The 17,581-nt window shown below is 44.0% G+C and overlaps 1 protein-coding gene across 1 annotated transcript in view; it reads right to left on the reverse strand.

The window, feature by feature from the left end:
• The window catches only part of LOC124613123 (mitogen-activated protein kinase kinase kinase 13), a 388,238-nt gene that overhangs the window by 302,410 nt on the left and 68,247 nt on the right, over positions 1–17,581 (reverse strand). The window lies entirely within an intron of this gene.

A 17,581-nucleotide genomic window follows, 5' to 3' on the forward strand; every position in this document is an offset into this window, starting at 1 on the left:
GGCACCGCCAGGTGTAAACTATCCGACCAACTGCCAAAGCAGGGAACCTGCATTGCACACTAAACGCAAACAACCACTTACTCAGTGATCGATTTATGACCAATCGACCACTTATATGACAATTTTGGCATGTTACAGGTGCGGACGCTACAGCTGGCCCAGGAGACTTCGCAGGCGTCCAGCTCAGCAGTGCACCTCCTCCTAAGCTATGATAACGGTACCCACCGCTGCAAGATACCCAAAACAACGCACCACCCAACCATTGCATGATCTGTTGCAGACAGCAAGAAACCGCTACTGCTCTAACTACCCGACCAGGTTATCGCAGAGGTTTCTTTACCTTGGCAGTTGCCTTGGCACTTCTTTTGCTCTACTCTTTAAACTGCCCGTGTAACCACAAAATTTAAACTGACTGATATAAGAGAAAGAAGTTAGTTTAACCTAATCGATTCATTAATTTGTCAAATGTAATTTGTAGTGGTGTACACATTTAAATAATAAACCTTAAATTCTGCGTAATATGCTGTTAAAGCAAAAGCTGCTCCGAAACACTGCATTTGTCGCTCAGTTATCAGAAAACTTCTCCTCGGTAGCGCCCGCACCACTGGTTCAACCCGCAGGTCTGTACATCGTAAATGCGACATTGGCAGGTCCCGTCATCTAACGCTATGATTACAGTCTCACCGTGATCGGACGACAATAGGTGAAAAGTAAATGAGTTTGTTTTCTTCGGTCGAAACGGCCGACGTTCTCACGCACGGAATATTAACCGTGGGAAACTGAGAAGTTTGGTCCAAGAAAGAAGGAGCTTCTGGCATAATGAGGACGAAAAATGTCACAATCGGGATACACGAGGTGTGACCCTCGTTACATATCTGGTCTTTTTTTTAAACTAAAATTTATTCGAATTGGCCATAAACAATTCCCATTTTTCACATAAAAGTCATGAATTCCAGTTTTAAAGTAGAGAAAATTACATAAAAGAATAATAAGAGCCAATGGAATAGAGTATTATATGCAAAATAACAATGAGCTTTACTCAAAGAGTTTCTAACGAACGTCCCTTTTGTTTCACAACTACTATATAAACATAACGCCCGTATTGTTAACGTCTTTAGCGTCTGGGAGTCTTTGTGTTGGAGATTTTAGTGTCCGAGCTTTTAGCGTTTGGAGTCCTGATTATTCGAGTCTCTCAAGTTCACGTGCCATTGCCTGAAATAGTTAACTTCGTTGCAAGCCATAATAATTAAAAGGAAATTTCTGTTAATTTAATTTATTGTCAAAGGTACGAAAACTGACAGAACTGAGGTAACGCTAACATCCATGGAACATCTCAGTCCAGAAAAGAGCGATATGACTAATTCCAATTTAAGAACTTCAGTTGTTGCCGAAGCTACTGTTCAGACATCACGTCGAAACTTGACTTTCGTTTATAGACCCTGTTGGGCATTTATTGTCGATTGTGACCATTCATAGTAGTGAATCTTATCAAAGAAACTGTGTTAATAAAAACCGTGTTAAGCAAAAACTATAGTGTCCTACGATTTCCAACAGAGTATCACGAGAAGTGAACCGTGTATTGGATTATCTCTGCGCAGTAATAGTAATACCTCATTCCACATTAATATTAAAGGGAATAATGGTCAACGGACAAAACGTCGTGCTGTGTTAAATGAACCCCGCGTGTTTTGAAGGCATTAATTCGGTGTATATGTGCTACGCTAATACACACTGAAACGCGAATCGGCCGCCTAGTAACTGTTAATTAGCGTATTTAGTGGTAATCGCTAAACATCGCAGCTAGCCGTTAGTAATAACTTGAATCTAAACTTATTAACGAAAGAAAGTTTAAAAGATTTGTGTAACACTGAATACAGACAAGTTAGTGCAAAGAGCGGACATTATCGACAAATATTCACTGCAGTAACAGACAGTGCTGTGTCGCCTCGCTTTCACGTATCTCGACGTAGGGACAGAAGGAGACTACACATTCGCTGATCGCGTGGGTGCCAGTACGCAACAATAGGATGAGCCACAGAGGCTGTTCGGAAAGTAAGGTGCGGCTGGTAGTGAAACGGAAACCAAACTGAAAATCAAAAACGTTTTATTTGCAGCAGTTAGTAACACCCTCCACCTACTTTTGAACATAGTCGCAGCTCTGACTGAGACGTGTGTCGTAGCATTGTACCAGCTTTCCAATAATCTCGTCATTGCTTTCTGCCAATTTTCTACTCTTATCTGCAGCTTGTTGTCTGATCCAGACAGTGGTGCAGTCATGTGAGCACACTTCCCATAGAAAAGAGTGTTCTCGTCGCCCCTTTAATGTGCGACCGAGAAGCGTCATGAAGAAGGTAACTTTGTGTGGGCTGCACGAAGTCAGGTGAAATCTCTCTCAGTTACTCGGCGGAGACACCATTTTCTAGGCATCTTTATTTGGTCGCTGTGCGTTCTGAAACTTAAAAAACGATGTGACGCGATCGAAAGGCGTACTGCAGACACTGCCCAACATATGCACGCAAAGCTTCATCGGATTTTCAGCGCTCTGATATCCATTTCAAGATCAATCGGACCTTACCTTCTGAATAGCTTTATTGGAAATCACAAGCAAAACGTTTATCGGAAATTTTGGGTGTAAATTATAACATCAAAAAATAATTCGTTCAAATGAGAAGGGTGGTATATCTTTGCTAGAAGTTAATGTAGTGGATTTTTTTTTTTTTTTTTTTTTTTTTTTTTTTGTGGTAGATGGGCATTAGCTGTCTACAGGTTATTATTGATGAGTACTGGTTTATCTATGGCAATACGGTAGTGACTATATGAGTTGATGTGCAAATGTGATGTATGTATTTGTACTTTTCAGTGCTTTAGGTGTTCAGATTATCTTATTCTAAAATTTGTCTTTCACACATATGCTGAATGACTGTCGCTGACTGTCACATGTCTGCTTCGATGAATTAATTTGAAGCTGTGCTTCTGTGCACAGATTGTTTGTGATCTTGCTTTTCAATGTCACCACGAATCATCTCGACTATGTAATAGAACGTTTCTCTCTTCATCTCATAATTCCTAAAAATTATCTAGTTACTCCAGTAACTGAGGAAAAGAGTGTACGGTTCGCGCCGCGTTCTTTTCTAGAAAGATATAGCTTAGAATTGATTCTAACCCACTCGATACCGCCAAAAACTGATGAAGGATCGGCCGATGTTATCGGGCAACTTCTGGCGACGGCTTCTAGCGACCGTTGTCGGTGCCACTGTGATCGCAGCCTGAGGTGAAGTGACATCGTGACAAACGGCCACGAGAATAAAACATAGATGCAGGATGACCAAATGTAAAGTGTATATATATATATATATATATATATATATATATATATAGAGAGAGAGAGAGAGAGAGAGAGAGAGAGAGAGAGAGAGAGAGAGAGAGAGAGAGGGGAGGGGGGGGGCACGCCTAGGAATTTAAACAGGTGACTAGGAGGAGCCTCTTGTCTCTTGTGTCGGCTTTGCGCTGTTCAGTCGTGTTGTGTTGTGTTCTGCTCTGGTGCGCTACTCGAGGACCGCCGCCGACCTGCGTGTGGCGCATCGATCGCCACCTGCGCCAAGATGGCGCCAGTGACTCAGGCGGGGCTTCTTCGTGGAAAAGGCTCGGGCCGGGGCCCGCGCCGCTGCTACCCAGATGCCCCCTCCCCATCTCTTGCGTCTTCTGCCGCTTCCGAGTCAAGCTACAGCCTTTACTAAACGAAGCCGTTTGCTTTACGTATGTTTTTGGATAGGGACCGCCTTTAGCACAACAAAATTTGGTTTTTTTAACCTAAACATGTTTCACTGCAGTTGCAGCATCTTCAGTGGGTTTTTATTTTTCATGTGTTGAAGATAAAGAATGTTCTTTACTGTTCGTATTTATATACCTATGTTTTTAAATCGTAATTACAGATATTTGAAAAAACACATAGGCTTAAATTATGAATTCATAAGTTTTTACCACATGGTGTGGTTTTTGTGTTGCGTTGTGTTTCTACAGTGACTGTTTTGTTCCACAGTTCGTCATCTGCAAACACTTACACCTTAAAGTAGATGAATTGTTTAAGCCAAAATTACGATTGGTAAATTGTGTGTGTGTGTGTGTGTGTGTGTGTGTGTGTGTGTGTTTTTACGTAATGTTTCACTTATGTTTTCTTTTCCCTCATCTTCATCACTGTCAAACAATATATACTGAGTTGCCACTGTCACTGTTTCACTGTTTACCAGTTGTAAAAACAAACATGGTGGACAGTGAAACAGTTGAAGGTGTAAAAACAAGATGGTGACAGTGAAACAGTTGAAGATGTAAAAACAAGATGGCGACAATGGAACAGTTGAAGGTGTTCCTGTGTTGCTGCCGGTTGTTCTGAATCCTTCAGAGGTGGAGGTGTGTGTGTGTGCTCGCACGCGTGCGCGTGCGTGTGCGTGTGCGTGAGAGAGAGAGAGAGAGAGAGAGAGAGAGAGAGAGAGAGAGAGAGAGAGAGAGAGTGACAGTAGGCTATAGGATTTTTTTTGCTTTGTCAGTCCTAGGCCTTCGCTAATCAATGTCTAGTACACAGTTTATAATAGTGCGCTTTCGAACCTTCCAGAGCTCATAGCGTGGACAAAACGTAAATCATTAGGTAGAGAGCGCCGTCTCACTTTAGACAGTTATGAAGAGGAAGACACCTGTGCCCTTTTCTAAGGAATCACCCTGTCATTCGTTTTGATACAAGGGGCTACAGAAAACAGAGGTCAGCGTCGCTGACTGCCATACGGAGAAACCGTTTGAGATAAATGGAGTTCCTGAGGGTAATATACAATGTGTACAAGAACCAAGAGGGAACAGTAACAGCGTAAGAGCAAGAATGAAGTGCTCCGATTGAAAAGGTGTAAAACAGGGATGTTGGCTCTCACCCCTATTGTTCAATCTATACATCGAACAAACAATGGCGGAGTAAAAAGAAAGTTTCAGGACTGGAACGGATGGAAAGATGTCAATGATAAGATTCTCTGTGACATTGCTATCCTCAGTGAAAGTGAAGAAGAATTACAGGATCTGTTGAATGGTATGAATAGTCTAATAAGAGAGAATGTGTTTTGTGAGTACATCAAAGAAAGAGAAAAGTAATGAGCAGCAACATAAATAAGAGCGAGAAACTCAACATCAGAAATGGAGGTACTAACTAGATGAAGTCTTGGAATTAACCTAGGCAGCAAAACAACCTGTGATGAACGGAACAAGGTGGTCATAAAAAGTATACTACCATTTGCAAAATTGGCATTCCTTGTCAAATGAAGACTCTTAGTATCAAACATAAGCCTTGAATGGAGGAAGAAACGTCTGAGAATGCACATTTTGGAACACAGAATTGTATGGTAGTGAAAACCGGAACAGAAGAGAATCCAAACACTTTGGTGTGGTGCTACAGAAGAATTTTGAAAATTAGGTAAGATAAGGAGTGGAAAACAGTGACAAAAGGAAGGAACAGAATGGTAGGAAGTCTGTTAAGACATCACGGGATAACTTCCATGGTACTAGACGGAGTAGTAGATGGAAAAAGCTGTAGAGGAAAACAGAGATTGGATTACATCCAGCAAATAAATGAAAACATAGGTTGCAATTGCTACTCTGAGACGAGAAAGTTGGCGCAGGAGAGAACTTTTCGGCAAGTCACATCAAACCATACAATAGGTGGGCCATGTAGCCCGTATGCCAGATGGAAGACAGGCGAAGATGGCACTACAGGGAAAACCAAACACCAAACGCCCCATTGGACGACCAAGGCAGCACTGGATGGATGACCTGTCGAAGAACCCAGCAGCCCTGGGGATTGAAGACACCTGGAGGAACCGGGCACAAAACAGGAAGGAACGGAGGCAGTATGTGGAAGCAGCGCGTGGTCTGCAGGGCCTGTGATCGCTGGATATCTCTATCACATCAAACCAGTCAGAAGTCTGATGACCGACAAAAAAACCAGAAGCTACGATCCAACAGTCGAGTTTAACGAGTAAAACAGGATAGAGTCAGGTTAAGAACTGTGACTCTGACAAGAAGAAACTTACAGCGAATACAGCTTCGATAAAAGAAGATTTAGGACATATGTGGCCAGTTACGGAGCTACTTGAATGAGAAGTGGTGGCTCCAATGTCTGGGAAGCTGATGGCGGTCGGGAGGACACTTGATGAGCCCACGCACCTCCGTTTTTCATTGAAATGATGGCATATGACAAGGATGACACGACGGCCGGTCGGCAACCAGTACTTCCCTCGGTCTGATCGCCGAGCTAACTTTTTCTATTATAGAAAACTTACACCTGGACCGTCGGACTGCAATTATAAAGTTACACATCTTGAATGCAAGTTCATAGTCTCAACCATACCGCCTTCTTGTTCGATTCTAGGCCCTTGGAAAAGTACTTTTAATTCGTGGGTATGCCCGACGAATTTTTACGTCTCGATGTTGTACACCACTTTTCCTTTTTCCTTAAAGAAATCACACTGTTGTTTATCCCGGCATGATATTCTAAAAAGCATTAATGTACGAAAGTAGATGAAATTGGCGTAGTTATCGTAACTGTTTTGAGTGCTGGTGTTACACATTAACCGTAGAAGTGAGGCGGAAGTTAGTCGGAACGCAGCACAGCTCGGTCCCTAGCATTGATTCGGTCGTATGGAAAGGAAGGTCGATACGGAACCTCTTTCGGCTAACACAAATAGCCTTCGAACAGGTAGGATTGCTTAGTTCCTTACAGTTCATCTACTACACAGGTGGAAACAACTTGCGGACGAGATGAGATACATTTTATGTCAACACGAACGTATAATTCATTCTAATGTCGTGCATGGGGATTATAATATCAAACGGACTATAACATACCGGAATCTACTAAAGGGTCTGCCCTATATTTATTTTGTCCTTAAAGGACAATGTCATTATAATGACAAGGTTTTCCAGACAACACCCTACATCCGAACTATATAAGCGATTCCATTAAGCGTTGTCTGACATTGCCATAAAGGAAGACGTAAACGCCCAGTTTGGAGTTATTCTTGGAATGCTTCCAAGATGATTCCATATTTACCATACGGCTACAACTGCTCTGACTGTGCGTATAGCCGGGATCTCGTTCTGTAGAATTTGCGGACCATGTTACAGCATCTACTAGCGACTTCGTATAAACGAGTCTTATAATCCGAGCATAACGCTTTGCACTACTAGAATGACCAGATAAAGCATGCATACGATTTGACGCCAATGAAGGTAGGTTTAGAAAGGATGGACAAAATTTTATGTAAACAAAGTGAACATTGATACATTAACTACAATGATCCCTATGTGAAGACTACTTTGCCACCTATAGGTTGGCAACAATGATAACCAGTTTACATCGTTGTCGAGAATTTTTCAAGGTTACGGCTTAGCTGATTGTTATATTCGTTAAACACGTGGAATGCAGGGGTTAATTTGTGCGTAAAAGCGTGTTTTCTCAAGTTCACAACTTACGTTTATGTACAATAATACTTACATGTTGTACATGAATCTCTGCATCATGTACTATTTTGTTTTCTAATTCCTTTGGAGTATGTCATAACTTATTTTATTTATTTTGCGTCTCTAACCTTGATACCTAATCGTAGCTCAGGACAGATACCATCTGAAAAGGTTGATTCGTCTCATTTCCTTTAAGATTTAAATGATTCTAGGTGTTTACCGAGTGTTAGTGATAGGAACACTGTGTGTATTGTTTAGCAGCTCAATTCAGACTCAAAGACTCAACACTTTTAGTCTTGTGTCTGTTGGAATAACGGAAACTGATTGCAGTTAAACCGAAACCACAAGTATTTAGCAAGTGCGACGAATTACGGTTTTATCAAAGCATCATTATACGATTTTACGTGAAGGAAAAAAAAAAAAAAAAACAGTCCTGCAACGCTGCACCTTCGTGGAGTAATGTTGTACAAGAAGGTGTCATTGGACGTCGTTTCAAAATCACTTCTGAAGATTGTTCACTTAAACCGAGACCGCTTAAGAACATTAAAGAATAGCGATTTGGAATGTTTAAGGTAAGGTTTCCACAGCAGTCAAAACCTCGGGACAATTCTTTCGTCAAAACGCGCTATGTGGCGTATTTGCAAAATACTGGACTCGTATTTGTGAGGACTGTGCTTTGAATCCTGTCTGGTCGAAATCAATCCAAATCCTGCACTAATGCGAGCGAAGGTCAAAAAGGTGGCATGAACGTCCATTTACAGAAGGTGTTCGAAGTGATGATCATTGGTATCAATGCAGTGCTGAAATCTTATCATAGATTGATTGGTATTCCTTATCACTTCGGCACTTACGGAAGCACATGCTTTGACGATTCTCTCTCGTATATCGTAGAAATAGTAAATATTCGGCGAATACGGCGTTCCATCTAACGTGCCGTTGATATGTAAACACCATTAGACGGTTTCGAAATACAACACTAATAGGAACGGTAAGACTAGTATCATCGAACCAAGCGAATGTGAATTATGTATTCCTTCGAAGAACTAGTCGATATGCTTCTCATTTATGGAGAATGCCAACGAAATTCGTGAGATTAGAGACTTATACGCTAAAAGATATCCTCAACGAACTCACCCTACACGTCGTACATTTAAATATTATATGATAAATTGAGAACAACTGGATTTTTAACGCATCGGGAACATATCCGGAAAAGGAAAGTTACTAACGAGGAAGCGGAAATTGGTACTCTTGGCACCGTGGTTCGAGATCCTTGTGTTAGTTCGCGTCAAATCGCAAGGGAATCCGGCATGAGCCACAGTAGTGGTGTTCGTGTTCTGCATCGCCATAAACATCATCCTTACCACATCAGTCTCCACCAGGAATTAACTGGTACGGATTGTACGCGTCGCACTGAACTCTGCCGATGAGCTCAATTTCAGATTCAGAGGGATGATACATTTATTAATTTGATTGTATTTGTTGACGAAGCTACAGTCACCCGAACCATGGAAATGTTAATTTGCGTAACATGCATTATTGGGCAACTGAAAATCCATGTTGGCTGCGGCAAGTTGCACACAAAAAACCGTGATCGGTGAATTTATGGTGTGAGATTCTAGGGGACAGAATTATAGGCCACTACTTCATCGAAGGGAATCTTAATAGTAGGAAGTACACCTCATTCCTGCAAGAAACAGGTGTGTTATTGGAAGAAATACCTTTAGGTACAAGGAACAGAATGTGCTATCAACACGATGAGTGTCCGGCACATTTTTCGCTGGAAATTCCCAAATCGTTGCATTAGACGGGCAGGAGATGTGTCGTGGCCGGCTCGTTCGCCAGACTTGACGCCTCTGGAGTTTTTCTTGCGGGTATTCGTAAGAGACATTGTTTATAAAGACGTTCCAACTACACCTGAAGATATGCGAGAGAGACTTGTCAGAGTATGTGTTTCGATAAGTGCCGATGTGATAAGGAATACCACTCAGTCTCTGATATGAAGATTGCAGCACTGCACTGATACCAATGGTCATCACATCGAACACCTTCTGTAAATGGACGTTCATGCTACATTTGAGATCTTCGTTGTCCATCAAAGACCTTACTGTTACACATCAGTGGGTTCGTCGCGATAGCCGCTATCAGCAAATAACTACCAAACTATAGCATCCCATTAAAAAAAACAAACAAAGGTGATCATATTTCTGAAGCGATTCCACCTAGCAACAAAAAAACGAACGTTATATTATGGCCCCCTTGTCCCGCGCAACTTTTGTCCCACAAATTTTTCAGCTACTACCATACCCTTGGAGTTATTAATGGTGGCAATAGTTAGTGACTCACCATGATGCCTCGAATCCAATACAAAAGACCAAAGTAATAAATATGTATGACGGAGAACAGAAAGGCGTCGGTCGTGAGATGGCGGTGAGGCACTGGCGGGTGGCAGAGAGTCCACCGCTGAACGCCAGAGTCGCTAAGTGGCCGCCTGGTGGCTGGGTAGGGATTATCGCGGCCATCGGCGCGTGCCGCGGCTCCCCCCCTGCGTCGCGTGGGTGGCTGGAGTGACCGGCCAGGTGGTCGGCAGGGAGAGGACGGCACACGGGAGGCGTTATCACTAACAGCGCGCTCCTCTGGGACCTCAGACACTCGCCCAATACCATTAACGCCGGCCTTACTCACACCTGCTGACGTCATGCTGATTAACGGCTTGTTTTACCTCAATTACTCTGCACTAAAAGCAAGCGGTAGCTACAGAATGTAATGGAGCCACTACATTCACATTTCAAACCAAGCTGCTGGCGATTATGATGGCGAATATTTTAAAAAGATTACCTCCATTAATAAGCTTGCTTCCACGGAACAGAGTAACCTATACTGAGCAGTGAATTTAAAACCGAAACGAAACTATATAGCTGGCCAGTGAAATAGCAACACCGTGATGGCGACAAGAAACAGACTTCGACTTGTCACAAAGTGGACTACGTGCTTGGATATCTCAAATGAATAGCATTTCAGCACAACATCGCAACGTGCTATTTTGCTCTGATTGTTATGGAATAGGAGGCAAACTTTTGCAAGCAATTAAAGGTCTTTACATGGATAGTCAGGCAGCAGTTAGAGTTGACGGTAAATTGAGTTCATGGTTCAGAGTAGTTTCAGGGTAAGACAAGGCTGCAACCTGTCTCCACTGTTGTTCATATTATTTATGGATCATATGTTGAAAACAATAGACTGGCTGGGTGAGATTAAGATATGTGAACACAAAATAAGCAGTCTCGCATATGCGGATGACTTAGTTGTGATGGCAGATTCAATTGAAAGTTTGCAAAGTAATATTTCAGAGCTAGATCAGAAATGTAAGGACTATGGTATGAAGATTAGCATCTCCAAAACGAAAGTAATGTCAGTGGGAAAGAAATATAAATGGATTGAGTGTCAAATAGGAGGAACAAAGTTAGAACAGGTGGACGGTTTCAAGTACTTAGGATGCATATTCTCACAGGATGGCAACATAGTGAAAGAACTGGAAGCGAGGTGTAGCAAAGCTAATGCAGTGAGTGCTCAGCTACGATCTACTCTCTTCTGCAAGAAGGAAGTCAGTACCAAGACCAAGTTATCTGTGCACCGTTCAATTTTTCGACCAACTTTGTTGTATGGGAGCGAAAGCTGGGTGGATTCAGGTTACCTTATCAACAAGGTTTAGGTTACGAATATGAAAGTAGCCAGGATGATTGCAGGTACTAGTAGATGGAACAATGGCAGGAGGGCGTCCACAATGAGGAAATCAAAGAAAAACTGGGAATGAACTCTATAGATATAGCAGTCAGGGCGAACAGGCTTAGATGGTGGGGCATGTTACACACATGGGGGAAGCCAGGTTACCCAAGAGACTCATGGATTCAGCAGTAGAGGGTAGGAGGAGTCGGGGCAGACCGAGGAGAAGGTACTTGGATTCGGTTAAGAATGATTTTGAAGTAATAGGTTTAACATCAGAAGAGGCACCAATATTAGCACTGAATAGGGGATCATGGAGGAACTGTATAAGGGGGGCTATGCTCCAGACTGAACGCTGAAAGGCATAATCAGTCTTAAATGATGATGATGACGATGATCATGATCGCAACGTAGGGTAGGACAGCCTTTATATCCTGTATGTAAGTGGACATTAGGCAGCTGGTTACTCGTTCAGAAACCGCATTTGAGGAGATCGCATAAGAAGCAGAAACGTCAGTGACGTGTTGGAATTTCGTAGTGTCTGTATCACGGCCTATCGAGACTGCGATTTATCGTTCCGCGATATCGCTGCTCACGTTGGTCGCAATTCCACGACGCTCATGTGGATATGAGAATCGTCGAGCTCATGAGGGTTACTCTCAACGCCACGCAAGACACATCGTTTGCTTAGCTCTGCAAGACGGTAGAGCCGTAACACGTTCCGTGGATCGGTAAATGGGGCTCTTCGCAAGGAAAGTATGGACGTGGGGCGTGCGACCACGTCTGAAGCACGTCCATTCTTGTGTCGTTACTTGACGTGGGAGCAGAAAGCCGCGCCGAAAGTCAGCACTGGCCACATGAGCAGCACCACATTGTCCTCTCAGACGAGTCCTCATTCTGTGTACAGCATAACGACTGCCATGTCCACTTGAAGCCTGGGGTGAGAGAATGTTGTCAGACTGCATGCATCATCACCATACGGGGCCAGCACCTGGGGTGATGCTGTGCAGTGCTATTGCATACACAACACCATTAGCTCTGTATGTATAGCCGGTAATTTCGACAGCAGCCGACTTATTAAGTCCTTTCGTTGTGTCCTATATTCCAAGTCGTCTTTCAACAAGATAACACAAGACCGCATGTTACCCGAGCTGTCTTGACACACTTCTATGCAGAGTGTTCTCTGGTCAACACGTTCTCTAGATCTCTCACACACCCTGTAAAGGTCTGATCAAGGGGTACAGAGACACTAGCATGCTATCATCCTCCAGCCAATACTGATGAACGGTGACACAGAGTGGAAGCAGCGCGTAATGACGTGCCCGTATCTGTAATCGACGCTCAGTACTACTCGAAGCCCAGTCGTGTGAAGAGCTGTTAAGGTGCCAGAGGTTGCGTGCTGTGTACTATATTTCGCACCATGTATGTCCCGAAGTCACAAATTTTATAATGTATTCCTTCTACTACCTGTATATGGACAAGCACAACAAAATAAATTTGCTGTTTTAATGGCCAGCAGCGTAAAATCGATCATGCCTAAAGGAAAAGTAGGAACGATCAAGAGCATACTCAGATTGTTAGCTGATGATGATGCTCTCCATAGTAAAGCATCTTTGGTGGACGATTGTAAGGGAAGGCTAGTTAAGTTAGTGTTTCTTGTAAGTGTAGTAAATTATTGTCCTTAATTACCGGTAAAAGAAGCATGTATCCAGAACCAGATGCTATGCAGCTGCAAGATCAGCAGCCAATTTGTGTTGAAAGTCAGTACCTTTCAATGCATACAAGTTATTCTAAAAAGCGAAAGTGAACTGAAACGAAGAAGTGAGATCAGTAGTGGCGAAAGACAAGGTTTATGATTGTTACGAGAATTCTGTAAGTTGTTTTTACAAAACCAGCAAACAAGTCACCAGTGCTACCTATTTCAGAATTCCGATCCGGTATTTATCGTTAATGTCAGATGGGCGTAACAACGTGTGACAAGATCTATAAGAAACGCACTGCTGGTATCTTAACAGGTCCGTGTAGCCCATATGTAAGTGCGGAGAAGTGTTCTTGCGTCTTAACCGAGAATCGTTTTTGTGAAGAGGCCATTGTTCTCGACAAACTGTTACTTGTAGGCCAACAATAGCTGCATCATGCGTCCTTGGTGGGTATTGTGGAGTAAAATGACTAAGGAAGTGAGCCGCGCACAGCTCGTGTTGGTCCCATTAATTGTTTGTCATCTTCTATTACGGTAGTGTCGCCTCGTTTCCTTACTCCATTTACTGGCGTCACTAACTTCTAGCCTTACTTGCCCGTGAGTGGCAGCAGCAGCGCGTATTGATAAGCGCACTGTCGTACCATCTCTGGAGCCACCGATAGTATTTCCAGGTCGTCGTGTGTTGCTTAGTGAGTGAGAGAGAGACGCACCAGCAGTGCAGTAGCGACAGAGCAGCGGTCCGGTCGGTCGGTTGGCGTGGAGCAGCAAGCAAGCCCCCATCGCGCGGAGTCGGGCTGGAGCCGCTGGCAGTGTGCACGCGCGTCTGGAGTGTGAGGTGCTCCTTGCGAGTGCTACGAGGCTTGTCGCCCACCGACTTTGGACATGAAAGTTGAGTCCTCACTTAACCTACTATCGAGCCTCAACTGTTTACATTTCTTCGTTTGATTCTGGTTGTCACTTGCGGAACATTCCTGCGAGGAACAAAGTGTGTGTATTGAAGTCGGCTAAGATTCCAGCCGTCTTCCTGTGAAATTTAATTAATTCCCTGTTATTGAAGTTCACCAGCGGCATCTTCTGCCTTGTGGCCGTTGACGTTCCGGTTAGCTGCTCTGGTCGTTGACGTAATTTTAGTCAGTGTATTTTCTTGTCGTGTTGTTGCTGTGCAGTGCGGCGTGTAGTTCGACAGCTGAGGTGTTGTTAGTCGTTGTGGGCGCCAATATTCTGTGTATTGAAATTTTGTGATCGTTTTGCTGGTTGCGTAGGGCGGAACTGATTTGGTTGATCGGTCGCTCGGTCGGCCTTCTGTCGGTTGGGTTGCCTCCAGATTAAGAAGTCGTTGGACAGGCTGCTTGTCTCACCTAAACGGGTGTTAGTATTACAATCGCAGGCCAACTCTTGGAAACATCTGAGCGCCGTTCCTTGTGTGTTATGTAGTAATGTCCCTGTTTGGATTTTAGTTATTAGATTGTTGTGTGGCTTTCAAGCAGAATATATCTCTTAAATTAATGTTCTTGTCTTGCCCTTAAGACATGAGATTGTTATATGGCGCCTTCAGCCGAATTTTACTGGAGAGGTTTTAAGATGCCTTCTGCCTTTAGACTGAAGCTCTGTCTCTAGGCCTTAAGCCGTTAAACGTGTTTTGTTAATATGTGGTCTACAGCCGAGTATTAATATCTCTCAAACTGATGTCCTTGTCTTGCCCCTATGGCATGAGTGTTTTGCATCCTTGTTGTAACATTGTGTGTTGATGAATAAAGTTTGTATGTTGAGTGCAACGGACAGGAACTCGTTTTGGCCCCTTTCCATAACCTAATCCGCTCTGTCCTGCTAGCCCAGGCATTTCATGAAGTAACAGAACAGTGGACATGATCTAGAGATAGTACTTTTTGAGGGAAACGCGAGCAGGAGCACATTGAGAGAAGAGAATATATATATATATATATATATATATATATATATATATATATATATTTGGGGGAGGGGAGAAAGAAGGGAGGAAATGGAGAAGCGAGCAAGCGGGCGCAGACGGTGCAGATGGAAGAACCCTGCTTGTCGCTGACACCTATCCGGGGCAGCGTGCCGACTCTGCGGCTCGGTACATAACTCTGAACTTGTTGCGTCACATTCAGCTGCTGAAGCATACGTGCGAGGTCCACAAAGGAGCACTATCACGAGAGATGAGGAACAATAAAGTATTTTTTTTATGAATTAAGAAGCGTCACTTGGGAGCGTGTGTGTGCTGTAGACAGGTAACTGGTGACGCTAGCGGTCCAGAGGCGTCGCAGCGCGGCGAGCGACCGAGAGAGAGAGCAGCGACCCCGTGCAGGCTGGAATGGCAGGAATGCGGCCGCCGCAGGCGACGCCCCCGCGCGGCATGGCGACCTCTGCGGCCCGCGGGTCGATGCGGCACACAGCCGCGGCCGGCGTACGTGCGAGCAGCGGCCGGCCGGCCGTGACGTGACGCCACGCGTGGAGAGGAGAGGGGAGGTGGGTACACCACTCTCCACTCACCCGCCAGGGGCCGGCCTCCCGCCGACTGAGCGCTCACCGGCAACCAGTCCAAGTACCGGGCACGCAACAGAGTTTCGGAGCGATTCTCCTAACAAGAATGGAGACACGCCCTACTGTACATTATCTACCTCGAGACCAATCCGGATTCAGGTGAGAGCGTTCAACGCCGTCGCAACAGCGGACACTTTTCGAAAAGGCCACAATGGCTTTCAGTTATTAAAAGGACAGTGGCGTGGTTCTGCTAGACGTTTCACAGTGCTTGACGCCGTCTGGCACATTGGTCTGTTATATAAAATTTATACGCTAGAAAGGAAATAAGGGCAGGAACACCTCAGGAGTCCGCAATAAGCCCCACCCCCTTATAATATACACTGAAGAGCCAAAGTAACTGGTACACCTGCCCACTATCGCGTAGGGCGCTCACGAGCACGCAGATGTGCCGCAACACGACGTGGCATGGACTCATGTCTGAAGTAGTGCTGGAGGGAATTTGTAATGTCTCTTGCAGCGGTCTCTCCGCGATATTTTCAGAAATTTTATAAATTATATAACTTAGCACATATCTCGAAACATCTCTTCTTATCTTACCGATTCCTAAACTTTAATACACGATGATTATCAATGCAAAGTAGTTTCAAGCCCTATTATTCCTTGGAGCGTGCATCTACTCCATGGAATAGCTTTTCTGCTACCTATGTTTTCTCTTATGAAAAGAAGGATTCGTATCTTGCCGATTAGCCGTGAAAAGAAGGGGATGTATATGTATGTATTGTTGAGCTAGTCGCCATCTTGATGAGATTCTGTATGAGAAGGAATTTAATACATGAACTAAACTAAAGTAAGTGTGTTCGCGTATTATTTAACTGATTATTATTGACAGTGTCTGCTTACTACGCTGTGTTGCACGGGATCAGTGGGGAACGTCTGATTTACACTGGACGAACCTGCCGTTTTGTATGCTCAAGATATCCAGTTACTTCCCCATGTGATCACCGAAAGTTAATAATTATTATTACAAAAGTTTTCAGGAGATCGACTGACAATTTTCGTCGCACCGAGACTTCGAAATTGCTTCACTGCCTTATGGAATTTAAGTTAAGCTCACTTTAATCAGGATAGAACAGTATTGAACTGTGTGAATGTGATAAGCCTGCTTTCTGAATTACCTTAACATACGCATGTTTTTACTATCCTGATCAGTGAAGCTAAATCAGGCCGGTGTGAGAGGTTTTTAAATTTTTTGAATACCACAAAAAAATATTAAAAATTGACACCACGAATTCTTCAGGACAGTCCACAAATCCGCAAGAATACGAGGGGGTGGAGATCTCTTCTGAACAGCACGTTGCAAGGCATTCTAGAGATACTCAAAAACGTTCATGTCTGGGGAGTTTGGTGGCCATCGAAAGTGTTTAAACTCAGAAGAGTTCTTCTGGAACCACTTGTAGCAATTCAGGACGTGTAAGGTGTCGCATTTTCCTCCTGGTACCGCCCAAGCCCGTCGGAATGCCCAATGGACATGAATAGATGCAGGTGATAAGAGAAGAGTCTTATGTACGTCTCACCTGCCAGAGTCATATCTATACGTATCAGGGGTCCCAACTGCACACGTCCCACACAGTTACAGAGCCTCCACCACCTTGAACAGTCCCCTACTGCCATGCGGGCTCCATGGATTCATGAGGTTGTCTTCCTACCCATACACGTCCATCCGCTCGGTACAACTTGAAACTACACTCGGCCGACCAGGCAACATGTTCCCAGTCATCGAAAGTCCAACCTCGCTATTGACTGGCCCAGGCGAGGCGTAAACCTCTGTGTCGTGCAGTCATCAACGGTACCCGGGTGAGCCTTCGGCTCCGGAATCCAATATCGATGATGTTCCACTGAATGGTTCGCACGCTGACACTTGTAGATGGCCTAACACTGAAATCTGAAGCAATTTTCGGAAGGGTTGACTTGCGTCACGTTCAACGATTCTCTTTGGTCGTCGCTCTACCCGTTCTTGCAGGATCTTCTTCCGGTCGGAGATTTGATGTTTTAACGGATTCCTGATATTTACGGTACACCACGCTGAAACTCATTTGATAACCTGCCATTGTAGCAGCAGTAACCCATCTAACAATTGCGCCAGGTAACTGTTGTCTTATATAGGCG

Source organism: Schistocerca americana, chromosome 4 (genome assembly GCF_021461395.2).
Source record: "Schistocerca americana isolate TAMUIC-IGC-003095 chromosome 4, iqSchAmer2.1, whole genome shotgun sequence".
Lineage (NCBI taxonomy): Eukaryota > Metazoa > Arthropoda > Insecta > Orthoptera > Acrididae > Schistocerca > Schistocerca americana.